General features: G+C 39.5%; 1 protein-coding gene and 1 non-coding gene across 11 annotated transcripts in view; one reads left to right on the plus strand and one right to left on the minus strand.

Annotated features, from left to right (window-relative positions):
- Window positions 1-15710, plus strand: part of NF1 (neurofibromin 1) — a 305276-nt gene that overhangs the window by 6798 nt on the left and 282768 nt on the right. The window lies entirely within an intron of this gene.
- Window positions 14457-14563, minus strand: LOC119473218. The gene has a single exon (XR_005202423.1). It is a non-coding gene; the product is annotated as a U6 spliceosomal RNA (small nuclear RNA).

Genomic DNA, 15710 nt, shown 5'->3' on the forward strand with positions numbered 1-15710 from the left:
TTTGAGATGCAGTCTCACTATATTGCCCAGGTTGGAGTACAGTGGCACAGTCTCAGCTCACTGCAAACTCTGCCTCATGGGTTCAAGTGATTCTTGTGCCTTAGCCTCCCGAGTAGCTGGCATTATAGGTGTGCACAACCACACCTGGCTAATTTTTGTATTTTTAGTAGAGACAAGGTTTCACCGTGTTGGCTGGTCTCACACTCTTGACCTCAGGCAACCCACCTGCCTCAGCCTCCCAAAGTGCTGGGATTATAAGCATAAACTATGGTGCTGGGCTGATATTGTTACATTGTATTTTAAATGTTTCTGTTTTTTGCCCTACTCTTTTTATTTGACTTTTTAACCATTAGGAAATTAGATTCTTTTCTTAAATCTGCCTATTTATTTATTTATTTATTTTGAGACAGGGTCTTGCTTTGTTGCCCAGGCTGGAGTGTAGTGGCACAGTCTTGGCTCACTGCAACCTCTACCTACCAGGTTCAAGTGATTTTCCTGCCTCAGTCTCCCAAGTAGCTGGGATAACAGGTGTGTGCCACCACGCCGGTTAATTTTTTTGTATTTTTAGTAGGGGCAGGGTTTCACCATGTTTTGGCCAGGCTGGTCTTGAACTCCTGACCTGAGGTGATCTGCTCATGTTGGCCTCCCAAAGTGCTGGGATTACAGGTGTGAGCCACTCCATCTCTAGTAAAAACACAAAAATACTTTACACCACAAAGTATTTTTGTGTTTTTACTAGAGACGGGGTTTTGCCATGTTGGTTAGGCTGGTCTCGAACACCTGCCTCTGCCGTGCAAAGTGCTGGGATTACAGGTGTGAGCCACCGCGCCTGGCCTTAAAAGTACTTTAAAAAAATTGTTTTGACTGGGTGCAGTGCCTCATGCCTATATTTCAAGCTTTTGAGAAGCTGATGTGGGAGGATCACTTCAGCCTCAGAGTTTGAGAGCAGCCTGGACAAGAGTGAGACCCCATCTCTATAAAACGTTAAAAAAAAAAATCAGCCAGGGTGCATTGGTTAAAAGTAAAGTAACGAAAAAAACAAACAGAAATTAGCCAGGTGTGGTAGTATATGCCTGTGGTTCTAGCTACTTGGGAGGCTGAGGCAGGATTGCTTTTGAGCCCAGGAAGTTAAGGTTGCAGTGAGCCATGCTCACGCCACTGCACTCTGGCCTGGTTGAGACCCTGTTTTAAAAAATTTTTTTTAATATGGAAAAAGTATTTTTGTTTTTGGTTTTTTATTTGAGTACAGGCCACTCCACCCAACCAAAAGTTTTGTCCTTAAACAAAAGTTTAAGTCGTACAATACAGTAGTAAGAAAGCCTTATTTTTATATCTTTGTTCTTTAAATTACTTAGACTGTTATAGGGCATTTTTGTTGTAGCCTTTAAATTTGTTGTTCTGAGGTTCTATGTAGACTCCATATTGCATTCTAACAACATACTTTTAAGGATAAGCAGTGTATTAATTAAAAAATGTTTTCCACATGTGTTCCCTAGGTCTCTGTCTATTTTGGAGGGGTGTGTGTGTAAGTCAAGAGATAGGAGGTATAGGAAGTCTCTAAAGAAAGTTTAAGGAGGAGAATGTTCTATAGAAGTGGAAGGGGAAATTTGTGGTCAGTTTAAACTGTTCAAAGGCTTGGGATCAATATTGAAGCAGAATATGGGCATCTTAAGCTGTTTCTCTGCAAAGGACTGACTTGTGTTTATAAAAGCATTGGCTTGTTTCATCTGACATTTTTAAGAATACCCCATTTTCTTGGGTGTGGGAAGGGAAAGATGAGACCGTTTGTTTTGATCTTGAAGAATAGAAAAGTGGTTTTACGTTGTAGTGACTGTGAATTAAGTTTAAGGTTTCATCAACTTGTAAATTTCTGTGTCATACTATGTGGTAGAACCTTCAGTAAACAGAGTACTCTCAGGTGTTCAATGCTATATGATGTGAATTATAACTGATATTTATAGTACCTTCACTAAAGTCTCCTAAAGACTATCCATTTGACTACTTCAGCTGTTACATACCTGTGATATGTAGTTATCTTCTCCACATATAACTGGTTTTTAAAAATTGTTTATTATTCATTTCTTTTAGAAAGGTCTCATTTTGTTGCCCAGGCTGGAGTGCAGTGGTGTGATCATAGCTCACCATAGCCTTGAACTCCTGAGCTCAAGTGATCTCTCACCTCCCGAATATCTAGGACTATGGGCATGCGACACCGTACTTGGCTATTATTTTAAATTTTTTTTGTAGACACGGCGTCTTGTTATGTTGCCCAGGCTGTCTCAAACTCTTGGCCTCAAGCAGTCTTCTCACCTTGGCTTCCCAAAGCACTGGAATTACAGGCATGAACTACCGTGCTGGGTCCTGAGTGGCTTTTGAGCCATTGACTGTATCACCAAAAAAAGCTTCTGTTAAGGCAAAGCCCCAAGCTAATGTGGAGTTCATCCTCCTAAAATGAAGAATTGGCATTACGTTCTAAAATTTTCCATACTCCTACCATAAATGGTACTAATTACTTTGCAGTAGCAGTTACTTAAGGTGCAAACTTCCAGATTGCATATTTTCTTTAAACCATAGTCTGGCACTCTTGGTTTGGCTTAGGGTTGCCACTGCAGTCCGCAAGCTGTTGCCTGCCCTTATTCATATTTTATAGCTTTGAATGTCTTATTCCATTGAATTTCAGATAACTTACCTAACTTTCTCTGATGAAATCCTTTCCTGCTTTACCTCACCCCCACCAGTACTCGCACCTCACTCCACACCCCCACTGGCAGATTGGTATATCTACCACAAGAACCATGAAGTTAATTTTGTAAATAGCAGGACTTCTAGAAACTTTTAAGGATTTTATTTAACTTATTTTTAATCAAAATATTATACTAAGATATTGACCTTTTGGGAATTTATGTCTCTTAACGATCTCAAGTGGTGGCTCTTTTTTGTTGACACAGTTCTCATAGTAATTTGGGCATGAGAAAACAACTTTTACCACTTCAGACTTGTGAGGACAGTCTACTATGTAGTAAAAGAAAAATCTCTTGACTGCAACTTGCCGTGTGGTCTTCGACAAGTCACTTAACCTCTCTGAACATCAGTTTTCTATGTTTTCATGTGTGAAATGGGCATGATACTTACCCTATTCACATCATGGGCTGTTTAATGACTTAGGTATGAAGCTTACATGAAAAGAAGCTGTAAGTAGTCATAAAAATGTATTAGCATCTGTGCAGTATTAAGTTTTCTATCCGTTCTTATAATTTAGTGATTATTATTTCTACTCTACATCAGAAAAAAGTTAGGGAAAACAATATGTTCACAATCATATGATATGTAATTGAGTTAAACTAGAGTATGGATGTCTTAATCCTTAGATCACTAACTTTTCAGTAGTTTTAACAAGTCTAAAATTTATGAAAGGATAGTACAAATATGCATATTAAGGAATGTATGATTGCCTCTTCACTCAAAGATGATATCTTTTACCTTTTATGTTCATATTAGAGTATCTGAATCTTTTAAAATTGGTTATATGTTAGAAATAGACGTAAGTTCTAAACATTATATCCTTGATTTCATTATGTGTTATTCTCCTGGTCACTTTATCAAAGCTTCTCCAGCTGTTAGACGTTGTAACATTGCTTCCCTTTTATTTAGTTATATAATATTATGCTCACCATAAATCCTTAGATGAGAGAATAGAATTTGTGACAATACCAAATTTTTGCAAAATTGGTTTTTATATTCTAAGAACATTTTACTTAGAGTTTGATTATATTTGAGGCAACCTTTTAAACTTTGGTAGTATTTGAATGAAGATTCCTGAATTTGTGTGTGTTTTTTTTAGTTGTTACATCTACTTTTTCAGTTTTTCTTTTTCACTATAACAGCTCTCAAATCCTTCATCTTGTCTTTTGGAGTATTTTTTCTGCTCTCCTGTCTTTGTCAGTCCCTTCTATTTCTGTCCCACCTTGGGTCTGGGAAAATGTACCTTGATGCTCCATGTGAGTCTTCTTCCTTTTGGGCAATTGAGTGAGGAGGAAAAAAAGGAAAACATTTGTATTCCTGTTATGTTTCAGTTTTTGGCCTCTGGTAAGTGAATCTGCAGTAAGGAATGAGAGTGATAGTAGGTTTTGTTTTGGTCAAATATTGGCAGCAAAGATCAACAAAGACCTGAAGTTGTTGTTTCTCTCATGACCCAAACTGACTTTGTGGCTCAGAATTCAGAAAATTAAAACATTTCCATATAAGGTCAAATTTTATAATTCTTAAAATGGATTTTTTGTTTCTTTTTTATTGAGCCAGCCCTCTGGCTGAAAAAATAATTCCAGCCATTGATTGACCAGTCACAGATCCTTAGAAGGAATCTGAGATTAAGTCCTACTTGTACAGTATCCCTGACAGCTGGTTGTCTAATCTCTGTGTGGACATTAAAAATAAAAAAAGTAGTAATTAATATCCTGATGGTATGGAAAATACAGCAAAATCACAACAAGTAAATATCACTACTAATAAATAGCATGGCTCAGAACCACTGTTAAGATTTTGGTGCATGTTATTAAATGTGCTGATTTTGAAATCAGACTGCTTGGGTTTGACTCTTTGCTCTCCGCCACTGCTTTAAGCTCATGGACAAGTTACTTCTTCAAACTTCATTTTATTCACTTGTAAAATAGAGTTAAGAGCACCTGTTTCACAGAGGTGGCTATGAGATTTGATAAGGAAATATATATAAAGCATGTAACAGTTTCTGGCACATAGGAGCTCAATAAATGTCAGTATTGTTTGTTGTTGGAATTGAATGACTTACATTGTTTTATAATCTGTTCTTTTAATATAAACATTTTTCATATGGTTACATTTTCTTTTATATTGCTTTAAATTTTAAGGGATTACATATAATGTTTTTTCTTTTTATTTTTTTTTCCCCCTGACCTCAAGTGATCTGACCACCTTGGCCACCCAAAGTGCTGGGATTATAGGTGTGAGTCACCACATCTGGCCTTTTTTTTTTTTTTTTTTTTTTTTTTTTTTTGGAGATAGGGTCTTGCTTTGTCACCTAGGCTGGAGTGCAGTGCCATGAACATGGCTCACTTCAGCCTCTACCTCCTGGGCTCAAGTGACCCTTCCACCTCAGCCTCTGGAGTAGCCCAGCTAGTTTTTGTACTTTTTTGGTAGAGACAGGGTTTTACCATTTTGCCTGGCTGGTCTTGAATTCCTGGGCTCAAACGATCTGCTCACCTTGGCTTCCCAAAGTGCTGGGATTCTAGACATGAGCCACCTCACCCAGCCGAGAACTTGTTACTTTACCTTTAGCCCTGTTTAGGCGAGAGGAAACTGTGAGCTGCTCCATAAGAGCAGTCTGCTTGATGGGTCTTTGGGTTTTAGAGTTTTCAAGGATGGTTAAATGGTTGTGCCACACAAAATTTAACCAGTTCCATTAAAAGACGTCAGGGCAGATCCTTCTTTTTTTTTCTTGTGCTGTTCTAAATACTATGATAGGCAGTCTTATTTTGCCCTGTGGTGGGTGACCAGGTATACTATAACTCAAGGTAACTCATTCCATTTGTAGACTTGTGATTGTTATAAGCTCATCCATTAAATTGAGCCTCATCCATCTCATCTGATCAGCCAACATTTAAGTGCCTTCTATTTGTGATAGATGCTGGAACATTGTGGTAAATGCTAGGGAAATAATAATAAGATGTGGCTCTTGGTTTCCAGAGACCCTAAAGTCTAGTATGGGAGAAATAAAATAAAATTATAGTGAATATTATAATAGATGTATAGAGTACAATGGGAGTATGTAAGAGGAGCATCTGATTGAGACTGGGCAGTTTGAGAGCTTGTTAGAGAAAGTGATACGTGAATTGAGTTGTGAATCTCATAGGTTCTTCTGTGCCATACTAAGATGTTCACATTCTTTTGTGAAGGCTTTGGCATTCATTGAATGGCTTATCCTTTAGTGAGAGAAGTTGACAAGTATAAACAAGGGAAATGATGGAATGAAGAACCATAGAACATTGAAGAATACAGGGATCCAAATTAAGGTGAAATTAGAGACTGAAGTGGTAGAGAAGGAAGAATGAGTTTGATTCATAATAGCTTTGGGGGAAATGAGAGAGTGGTCTAAGAACACTTAACAATATTGGACAGTATTAAGAACTCAGCTGAATTTGCAGACTGTTTCTTTGGTATGGTCGTAGTCATTGGAATTGAGGAGATTAAGGAAAACTGAGGCCCAGGTGTTGGATAAGTGACATCGAAGTCACCTAGATTAGGGTTGTCAGATTTGGCAAGCAGAAATATAGGATGCTTCATTAAATTTGAATTTCAGATAAACAATGAATAAGTATTTCCCAAATATGGCATAGGGCATACTTAAAAAAATTATTCATGTTTATCTGAATTTCAAATTTAACTGGAAGTCTTGTATTTTATCAGGCAACACTAACCTGGATGCTATCTAGATGGTGGTGTATGTGAGGTAGAGGAGAAACTGAGCTGGGAACCAATTTCTTTTGATGAGGGGAAAATAGCTACAAACTTGGTAGGTAACTATTTGGTAGGTTTGGTAGTGAGTAGTATATGAGTCATAAGCCTTAAAGAAGAATGGGTTTTTATAAAAGTAGAAAAGTTTGGAATTTGGAGTCTTTATCCATTGTTTCTAATTCCACCCTCTATAACTCGATAGAATAAATTTGTCCCTTTACTTTTCAACAAACTTGAGTTGGACATGGTGGCTCACACCTGTAGTCCCAGTGCTTTGTGAGTCAAGGTGGGACGATCACTGGAGGCCAGGAGTTTGAGACCAGGCTGGGCAACATATCGAGATCCTCTCTAAAAAAAAAATTTTTCTTTTTGAGATGGAGTTTTCACTTTCTTTGCCCAGGCTGGAGTGCAATGGTGTGATCTCGGCTCACCGCAGCCTCTGCCTCCTGGGTTCAAGGGATTCTCCTGCCTCAGCCTCCTGAGTAGCTAGGATTACAGGCATGTGCCACCACACCTGGCTAATTTTGTATTTTATTTTAGTAGAGACAGGGTTTCTCCATGTTGGTCAGGCTGATCTTGAACTCCTGAACTCAGGTGATCCGCCTGCCTCAGCCTCCCAGAGTGCTGGGGTTACAGGTGTGAGCCATCACACCCGGCTGAAAAAGTTTTTTAAAAATTAGCTGGGCCTTGTGGCACACGCCTGTTGTGTCAACCACTTGGCAGGAGTTCCAGGCTGCAGTGAGCCATGATCACGCCACTTCAGCCTGGGTGACAGAATGAAACTCTCTGAATTTTTTTTTTTTTTTTCTTTTGAGACAAGGTCTTGCTTTCACCCAGGGTGGAGTTCAGTAGCACAAACACGGCTCCCTGTGGCTTTGACCTCCCTAGCTCAAGCCACCCTCCCACCTCAGCCTCTTATGTAGCCGGGACCACAGATGCATGCCACCATGCCTGGCTAGTTTTTTAATTTTTTGTAGAGACGAGGTTTCACCATCTTGCTCAGGCTGGTCTCGAATTCCTGGAATCAAGTGAGCCTCCCACCTGGACCTCCCAAAGTGCTGGGATTACAGGCAGGGACCACTGCCCAACCAAGACTCTGTCTCTAAAAATTAAATAAATAAAATAAAGACATCTTAAGTACACCCTAGATTCCCACTCCCACCAAAAATAATTTCGTTAATTCTTCAGCCATCTCTCAAAGGACCTGTTTTCAAGACACTGCACTATCCTAATTGTTTTCCTTTTGGTGCAATGTGGTTAATACTCAGACATACCATTTTTCATCTTTCCTCTCAATGTTCTGTGAGAGTATTATATGAAACTTAAATGGCTTTAAAAATGCTGAACTTGCTGGACATGGTAGTTTACACCTGTATTCCCACCACTTTGGGATGTGGAGGAGGGAGGATTGCATGAGATTAGCCTCATAGTTAGACCTTGTCGTTACAAAGAAAAATAAAAAAGAAGCTGGGCGTGGTGGTACATGCCTATAGTCCCAGGTACTTGGGAGGCTGAGGTGGGAGGATGGCTTGAGCCCATGAGGCTGAGCCTGCAGTGGGCAGTGTTTGTGCCACTGCACTCCAGCATGGGTGACAGAGTGAGACTCTGTTTAAAAAAAAAAAAAAAAAAAGAGTTTCAGGTACACTATATTTTTGGTATGCATTTGATTACCATTGCAGTACATCTATCAAAAATGTTAATTTGTATGTTTTAAAGTTCTATTATGAAAAGTTTCAAACATAATCAATAGTAGAAAGATGATTTTATTTATTTATTTTATTTTTTTGAGACAGAGTCTCACTCTGTTACCCAGGTGGGAGTGCAGTGGCATGATCTCAGCTCACTGCAACCTCTGCTTCCCAGACTCAAGCAATCCTCATGTCACAGCCTCCTGAGTAGCTGAGACCACAGGTACACACCACCACTCCTGGCTTTTGTATTTTTTGTAGAGGCAAGGTTTCATCATGTTGTGCAGGCTAGTCTCGAACTCCTGAACTCAAGAGTTCCACCCACCTCAGCTTCCCAAAGTGCTGGGATTACAGGTGTGAGCCACTGCACATGGCCTAGAAAGATGATTATAAATTAATCGTTTTGTATCCATTACTCAAGTTTCTCCCCAGTCTCACTTCATCCATATTCCTACCCATTTCCTGCCCACCACCTCTTCATTATTTAAAAGGAATCCTTTATATCATTTCATTGTGACTTATTCCTATGCTCATTTTAAGAGCTGTGTAATATAAAAACAATTAGGAATCAGAGGACTTGACTTTAAGTCTTAACTTTCTACTGGAGTGAGTTAACAGGGGGGCAAGCTAAGCTGTGTTAGGCCTAAATTCCTAATATGTTGAAGTGAGTAACAGGTGGTGGAGGGGACATAATGTCGCTTGCCCCTTTTCACAGGGATCCATGAGCATCAAAGATAGGAGGTGAGGTAATATGAATCAAAGTATTTTGTCAACTCTAAGCTCGAAAGCAAAAGTGCTTTACAAAGGTAAGATTTTATTATTAGTAAATGCCGCTTCCCTGTATAAGTGCCGACAACTCATGTACAATCAGCCTTAGAATTAAATGAATGTTGATGTTAATTTAAGCCCATAGTATGAAAATCACCCGTTCACCTTCACCCACTCTTGCATTTTGTCAGTTGCAGCAACATTTTCTCATTCCCAGTCTGGCTCCTGTCTACTTTTCATGACTTCTGCAAGTACACTGACAGCATTTCTCTTATAACATTTCTCGATTTTCATCTGTACCTTGGATTAATTCATGTAGACTTAAGTTCAGGTAAAGCAGGAAGGTGGGCTCTTCATGCTTTATGTATCTAAGAGTTCTGACAACTCTCAACAATGCTCTTTTTCAAATTTGAAGATCATTTTCTGTTTTTTTTTTTTTTTTGGGTCAGGGTCTCTGTCATTCAGGCTGGAGTGCAGTGGTATGATCTTGGCACACTGCAACTTCTGCCTCCTGAGTTCAAGTGATTCTCATGCCTCAGCCTTCCGAGTAGCTGGGATTATAGGCGCTTGCCACCATGCCAAACTAACTTTGATATTTTTAATAGAAATGGGGTTTTACTAAAATTATGGATTTCCTGGCTCTACTAAATGTCTTGTGATTTCTAGAGGTCCTAGGTCCTTTTAATATAAAGCTGAGTTTGTAAACCATTGCTATGTAATATACAGGGAGAATTTAATTTCTGGGTGGTATTAATAGGTCACAGTACAGTCATATATATAACTGCAACAAGTTAGAAGAAAGACCACAATTGGATGAACTTTAAAAATCATTATTTAGGCCAGGCCTGGTGGCTCACGCCTGTAATCCCAGTACTTTGGGAGACCGAGGTGGGTGAATTACAAAGTAAGGAGATCAAGACCATCCTGACCAACATGGTGAAACCCTGTCTGTACTAAAAAAAAAAAAAAAAAAACGGCAAAAAAAAAAGCTGGGCGTGATGGTGCACTCCTGTAGTCGCAGCTACTCAGGAGGCTGAGGCAGGAGAATTGCTTGAACCCAGGAGGCATAGATTGCAGTGAGCCGAGATCACGCCACTGTACTACAGCCTGAGTGACAGTGCAAGACTGTGTCTCAAAAAAAAATCATTATTTAAAAAAAATATTGGAGAGCTATGGAAGTAATGAGGACTAGATTAATTGAATTCCAGAGATAGAAGAGACCTTTCCTTTATAGGTGAGCAGAGGATTGCTGACATTTGCTGACTCTGGACACATACTGAAGGAAAAAGAAATCAGAGAGGAAGTGCATTTTACTAAAACTACAACATGGGCCCAGTTCAATTCCTGATTGGATTGAGGTGACCAGCCTCTCTCATCCCTTTTGCCTAATAGAGGAAATAGACAGCTCTTACTGGGAGGCTATGTTCTGGCGTATCTATGGTTCTTTCATTTGTAATAGTAGCATGCTATTAACAATTTCTAGAGATGTGAAAGGGTGGAAAAATTCAAGAAAAAAAAACTGCAGAAGACTTAGAAAATTAGTTATCAGTCAAGGACTTTAAAATAACTATAGTATACTTAAGAAAATAAAGGAAATTATGGACAAAATGGATGAAAATTTTCATAGAGAATTGGAATCCATGGAAGGAAACCAAATGGACATTCTAGGAATCGAAAACACAGCATTGGTTGCTTAAGGTTTTTATTTGTAGTTTAATTAGAAACTTTGGTGCAGGACTCTAGGACCTCACTCCACCTCTTTCCCTATTCTTTATTGTTCTTTAAAAAGAAAAAAAAAAACCCAGGTAAATTGAACATACACTATTTAAGTTCCACAAGAGCAGAGGCTCTGTCTGTTTTGTGCGTTGCTCTATTCCCAGGGCTTAGCATAGTGCGTGCCATGTTAAAAAACAAAACAAGACAGAACAAAATCTTCCTTACCACCACTTCCACAAACCCCCCACAATTAATAATTGATTGACATTAATCTGAAATTAATTATTCATTGTACCGGTTCAGTAGCAAACTATACACAGCAAAAGGCAAGACTAGAGAACTTGTGGACAAATCAATATAAAATATCTAGGTAAAAGCAGAGGAAGGAAAAAGACTAGAAAGAGCACAACAGAGCCTAAGAGACATGTGGGACACCTGTAAAATGTCTAATGTGTAATTGGAGACCCAAAAGTAGAGAGATTAGCATGGAAGCAAATACTTGAAGAGGTAATGGTAAAATATTTTCCTAAACTGATGAAAGGTATCAACCTATAAATTCAAATAGTTTAGCAAACCCCAGGCAGGATGAACACAAAACTATACTTAGCGTATCTTAATGGAACTGTTGAAAACTAGAAACAGAGAAATTCTTAAAAGCAGCCAGAAGAGGGGGAAAAAAGGCACTGTGTTCAAAGGAACAATATAACTGATGACTGACTTTTTAACACACCTGTGAAAACCAGGAAATAACAGACATTTTTTAAGTGTTGGCAAAAAAACCTGCCAACCTGGAAGTTTACTTTCAGCAGAAATATCCTTCAGACAAGAAGGTGAAATAAATACATTTTTAGACAATCAATAGCTGACAATATATGACCAGCAGACCTGCACTGTAAAATTAGTGAAGAAAGTTTTTTAGGCAGAAGGAAAATATCTCAAATGGAAGTACAAAACTGTGGGAAATAATAAAGAGCACATACCTGGGTAAGTGTATGAGTAAACAGACAAGACCTATTGCCTCTTGTTTTTGTTGTTGTTTTTAGGAACTTTATTGCTTTTTGCTATTCTAGAATGATAGAATTTCTACAATTGTTAAGCCAAGTCTGACCAGCAGACTCTGTCTGAGCAATGAATGACAGAAGTACATAGACACAGATGTTTTGCCTGTGCGGGTGTGGCTAGGGGACTGCACGGCTCTCACATCCTCAAGAGGGAGTCCGGCTGTGAAGCCCCATTATGCTGGAGATGCTCCACATTTATTTAATACAGATTAAATGACAGAGGTCTCTAGTAAACACTATTAGTGTGGGTGATTAACATTGCCTACCCCCGAGTAAAGAGCAGTTCTGTTCGTGGATGATCAAAGGTCGGTCTTAGGACAACATGAGTAAACAAGCTATTTAGATAAACTGCTTGCCTAATTGCCTCTGGGTAAGGATAGCCACCTTCGGCTGGTTCTTCCCAAAGTTTTGCAAAACTTCTCAGCCTTTCAAGAAGATTTGCATCTTTCTTATAATTTTTCCCATCACCCTGACCGATCTCCTATATCTCCCCTTTTTCTGTTTTTTGCATCAGGTTTTGTTGGTTGAAGAGTACAGATGTGTGCTACAACGGGTTTTTTAGGTGCAGCAGTTGTAAGTCATATTCTGGCTTTGCATTCTAGAATTAGTAAATAACATAAGACAAACATGAGTATAATCAGTATCATTATTTTCCAGTCAAGCAGTGACCCTCCAGGAATGGGGCTCAATCCAGGAGAGATGTTTTCACATACCCTTCCATATGGCTGTTTGTTGGGTGTGTAGATATATGGCGTTTAGGGATTCTAGAATTTTAGTTTTAAGTTACTTTATGTCTGCCATTAAATTATCATGTAAGTTTCCCCAGAAGTGTTGTTTCACTTCATCCCAACTATGTACTGATTGATTCCAAGGTAGAGAGGTGACACATATGCTTATGTTCCCAGTCACAGTTTAATTGCTGATGGAATGCCAGTGCATCTTGCTGCCGCACCCCTACATATTCCAAGGCAGCCTTGAGGGCTTGCAAGCATGCAAGAATTTTTTGATCTATGCCCTGCTGTAAGAGGAGTTCATTAGACACATTTCTGGCCAAGTTATCTACAAAAGTAGCTGTTTGCACTGATTCAGTAGTAGATGCTACAGCCACACTAGCAGTTGCTAGGATGACTATGGCTGAGACTATAAAGGCTGTAAGTATATGAATCTTTTGTATTTGACTTGGGACAGGGCACATTCTAAGGTGGCAAGAGCAGAGGAACCTTGCCAGTTGCATGTCAAATTGAGTAGTAGGAATGCCTCAGATTGTCTTTTTAAAACCATAATGCTAGTAATACTTAAATCAGCTATATTGTAATTAGCAGTGCATGAGGTGAACCAAGCCTGTCCCTACACTTGGGTCACAAATGTGGAGTTTTGGGGTGTAATAGAAATATTGGTTCCTGTAAGGAAAACATATGGATAGGTAGTGAAACTTAGGTACTGATCTATGTGATTATGAATAAAATCATAGTGTAATTGTTACTGGAATTAAGTTATGTCCCATGCCAGGTGTTAAGAGAGGTGCTAAGATGTCCCAGGTACCATAATGTGTCTTGGGGTGGCATGGACTTGACTTGGGGTCGATACCCCATCCCCATTGGCCCAAATCATAGGCCAACGGGATGTGACTATGATTGATGCAGACATCATTACAATTGCCCTATAAATGACTGGGGGGGCTCCAGTCTAAGATGTTATAATTGTCTAACTGGAGGCTACAGGCTTGTCCTCTGTGACAGGCTTCCCAGCCAAAGTGGAATCCATTACTTTCCCAGCTTGGTTCTTTAGCACAGGGAGGAATGTTGGGGAAAGTAGCATTGGTTACGTTGCCTGGTTTGAGGCTACCAGCAAGCAAGAATATTAAGGCATTTCCTTTGCCATGATGTAGCCACACTTGTGTTTGGACAGGTACACAGTAAGGGTTAGGACTTTTTATAACTTACACACAGTGGGAAGATAGTGGAGTGATATGAAGTGTTATCTGGCACCTTAGTCCAATGTATGCCATTAATGAGGGACCCCACTGGGGGTATGTCAATTCCACCTAGCCAAGCAGTCGCATTGTTAAAGGCTAGGAAGGGAGTGTCTGCCTAAGTAACAGGTGGAAAAAAGGCAGAGTTAGAAGATGGGCTCAATAGAGTGTAGCAGGTACAGGTAACAGAGAATAAAAAAGTTAAAAATTATCTGGAGTGAATGGTGTTTATGTTTGGAGCAAGATTCGTTCAGCCTCCTGAGTTGTTTTCTTCAGCATTCCCCAGGTAATGTCTGGGGCTTGTGTCGTTGGAGGAAGCTGCATCATCTAGGGCTGTGGGTCCTGCAGGGTCATTTTCTTCATCTCTGGTACCAGGTTGGGTCCTAGCCATGCCATGATATGGTTTGATGCATTGTGCTGGAATCAAAGAGGACCTGACGGGGTGTAAACACAAGCATATCCTCTTCCCCGTCTTAGCAAATCATTTGGACCACATCATACATTACTATTTACATCCTTCCATAAAACTGTGGGTTTTATGTTTAGAGAGGTTTTAGCAAAGTGCATTTCTATAGCTGATTGAAACTTGTCATCTAAATTTTAAAAAATTAAGGGTAAATAAGTCTTGTGCTAGTAGTGTTGCAGGGTCCTTACTCATACTCCTCCTTTTTGTTTTCTGAGCCTATTTTTTTTTTCAAGTAATAAACATATTTTACTAGTGTAAAATTAATCTGCTTTCCAACCAATGAATGAAAAACTTCAAAAAAAAATATGGAACGTTTCACGAATTTGCGTGTCATCCTTGTGCAGGGGCCATGCTAATCTTCTCTGTATCGTTCCAATTTTAGTAAATGTGCTGCCAAAGTGAGCATTTCTGAGCCTATTTTTAAGGGTGGAGTGAGCACGTTCTACTATGGCCTGTCCTTGGGGGTTATACGAAATGTCTGTGGAATGTTGGATGTTTCATGTGTGACAAAATTGTTAAAATTGTGAGCTGGCATAAGCTGGACCATTATCAGTGTTAATTTTTGTGGGCCGCCCCATAAATGCAAAAGTTAAAAGAAGATGTTTAATGACATATCTGGTGGACTCTTCAGGCAGTGCATGTGCGCTAATTAGATGAGAATTGGTATCGACAGATAACATGTACATATCTTAGTTTTCCAAATTCAGGGACGTCTGTAGCATTTGTTTGCCATAACTGATTAGGTTCTAGTCCTCTAGGATTAACACCTGTAGAAGCAGGGGATGTGCCTGTGAGCTGACAGTCTGGGCATTGCAGGATAATTTGTTTAGCTAGTCTTTGGGTAAGTTGAAATTGTTTAAGTTTCTCCAATTTTGGTGGAAAAATTGATGTGATTGGGCGATTTGGTCAAGCAGTGATGTCATAACTTGTAGGTCTGCCTGATCATTGCCATAAGCCAGTATGCCACAGTGAGCTGTGGGCTCGCATATCTGTGATTAAAAATAGGGTCTGTACGTTGATCCACCAATTGCTGAAGTCGAGCAAAAAGGGCACACAGGGTGGGCTCGAGAGTAGACTTGATGAGGGGCTGTCTCAAGGTTCTGCAATAAATAAACAGAGTAAGCAGAGTCACTAACAATATTGATGGGCTGAACAGAAAATGTCTCCAGGGACAATATTAGGGCTCTAACCTCAGCTCTCTGAGTGCTAGTAAATCTAGATCAAGTGAGGGAATTATGCAGTTTCACCAGACAGCAGCTTTTCCATTCTTACCAGAGTCATCAGTAAACATCGTTAAAGCGTTAGGTATGGAGGAGTGAACTACTTATGTAGGTATAATTGCAGGGGTATGAGATAAAAACTAAAGCAGCTCGTCAGCAGAAAGGGCATGTTCGAATTGGCCTGCATAATCAGAGAGTGCAATCTGAAGATCTAGAGATAGGGGCAATATTGCTTTGAATTGCATTTTACTCAAAGGAATTCTTATGACATCAGGGTCATAACCTAGCAACTGATGGCATTGTCTGCGGCCTGTATAGATGACTTTATAACTA

Source organism: Cebus imitator, unplaced genomic scaffold (genome assembly GCF_001604975.1).
Source record: "Cebus imitator isolate Cc_AM_T3 unplaced genomic scaffold, Cebus_imitator-1.0 Scaffold140, whole genome shotgun sequence".
NCBI lineage: Eukaryota > Metazoa > Chordata > Mammalia > Primates > Cebidae > Cebus > Cebus imitator.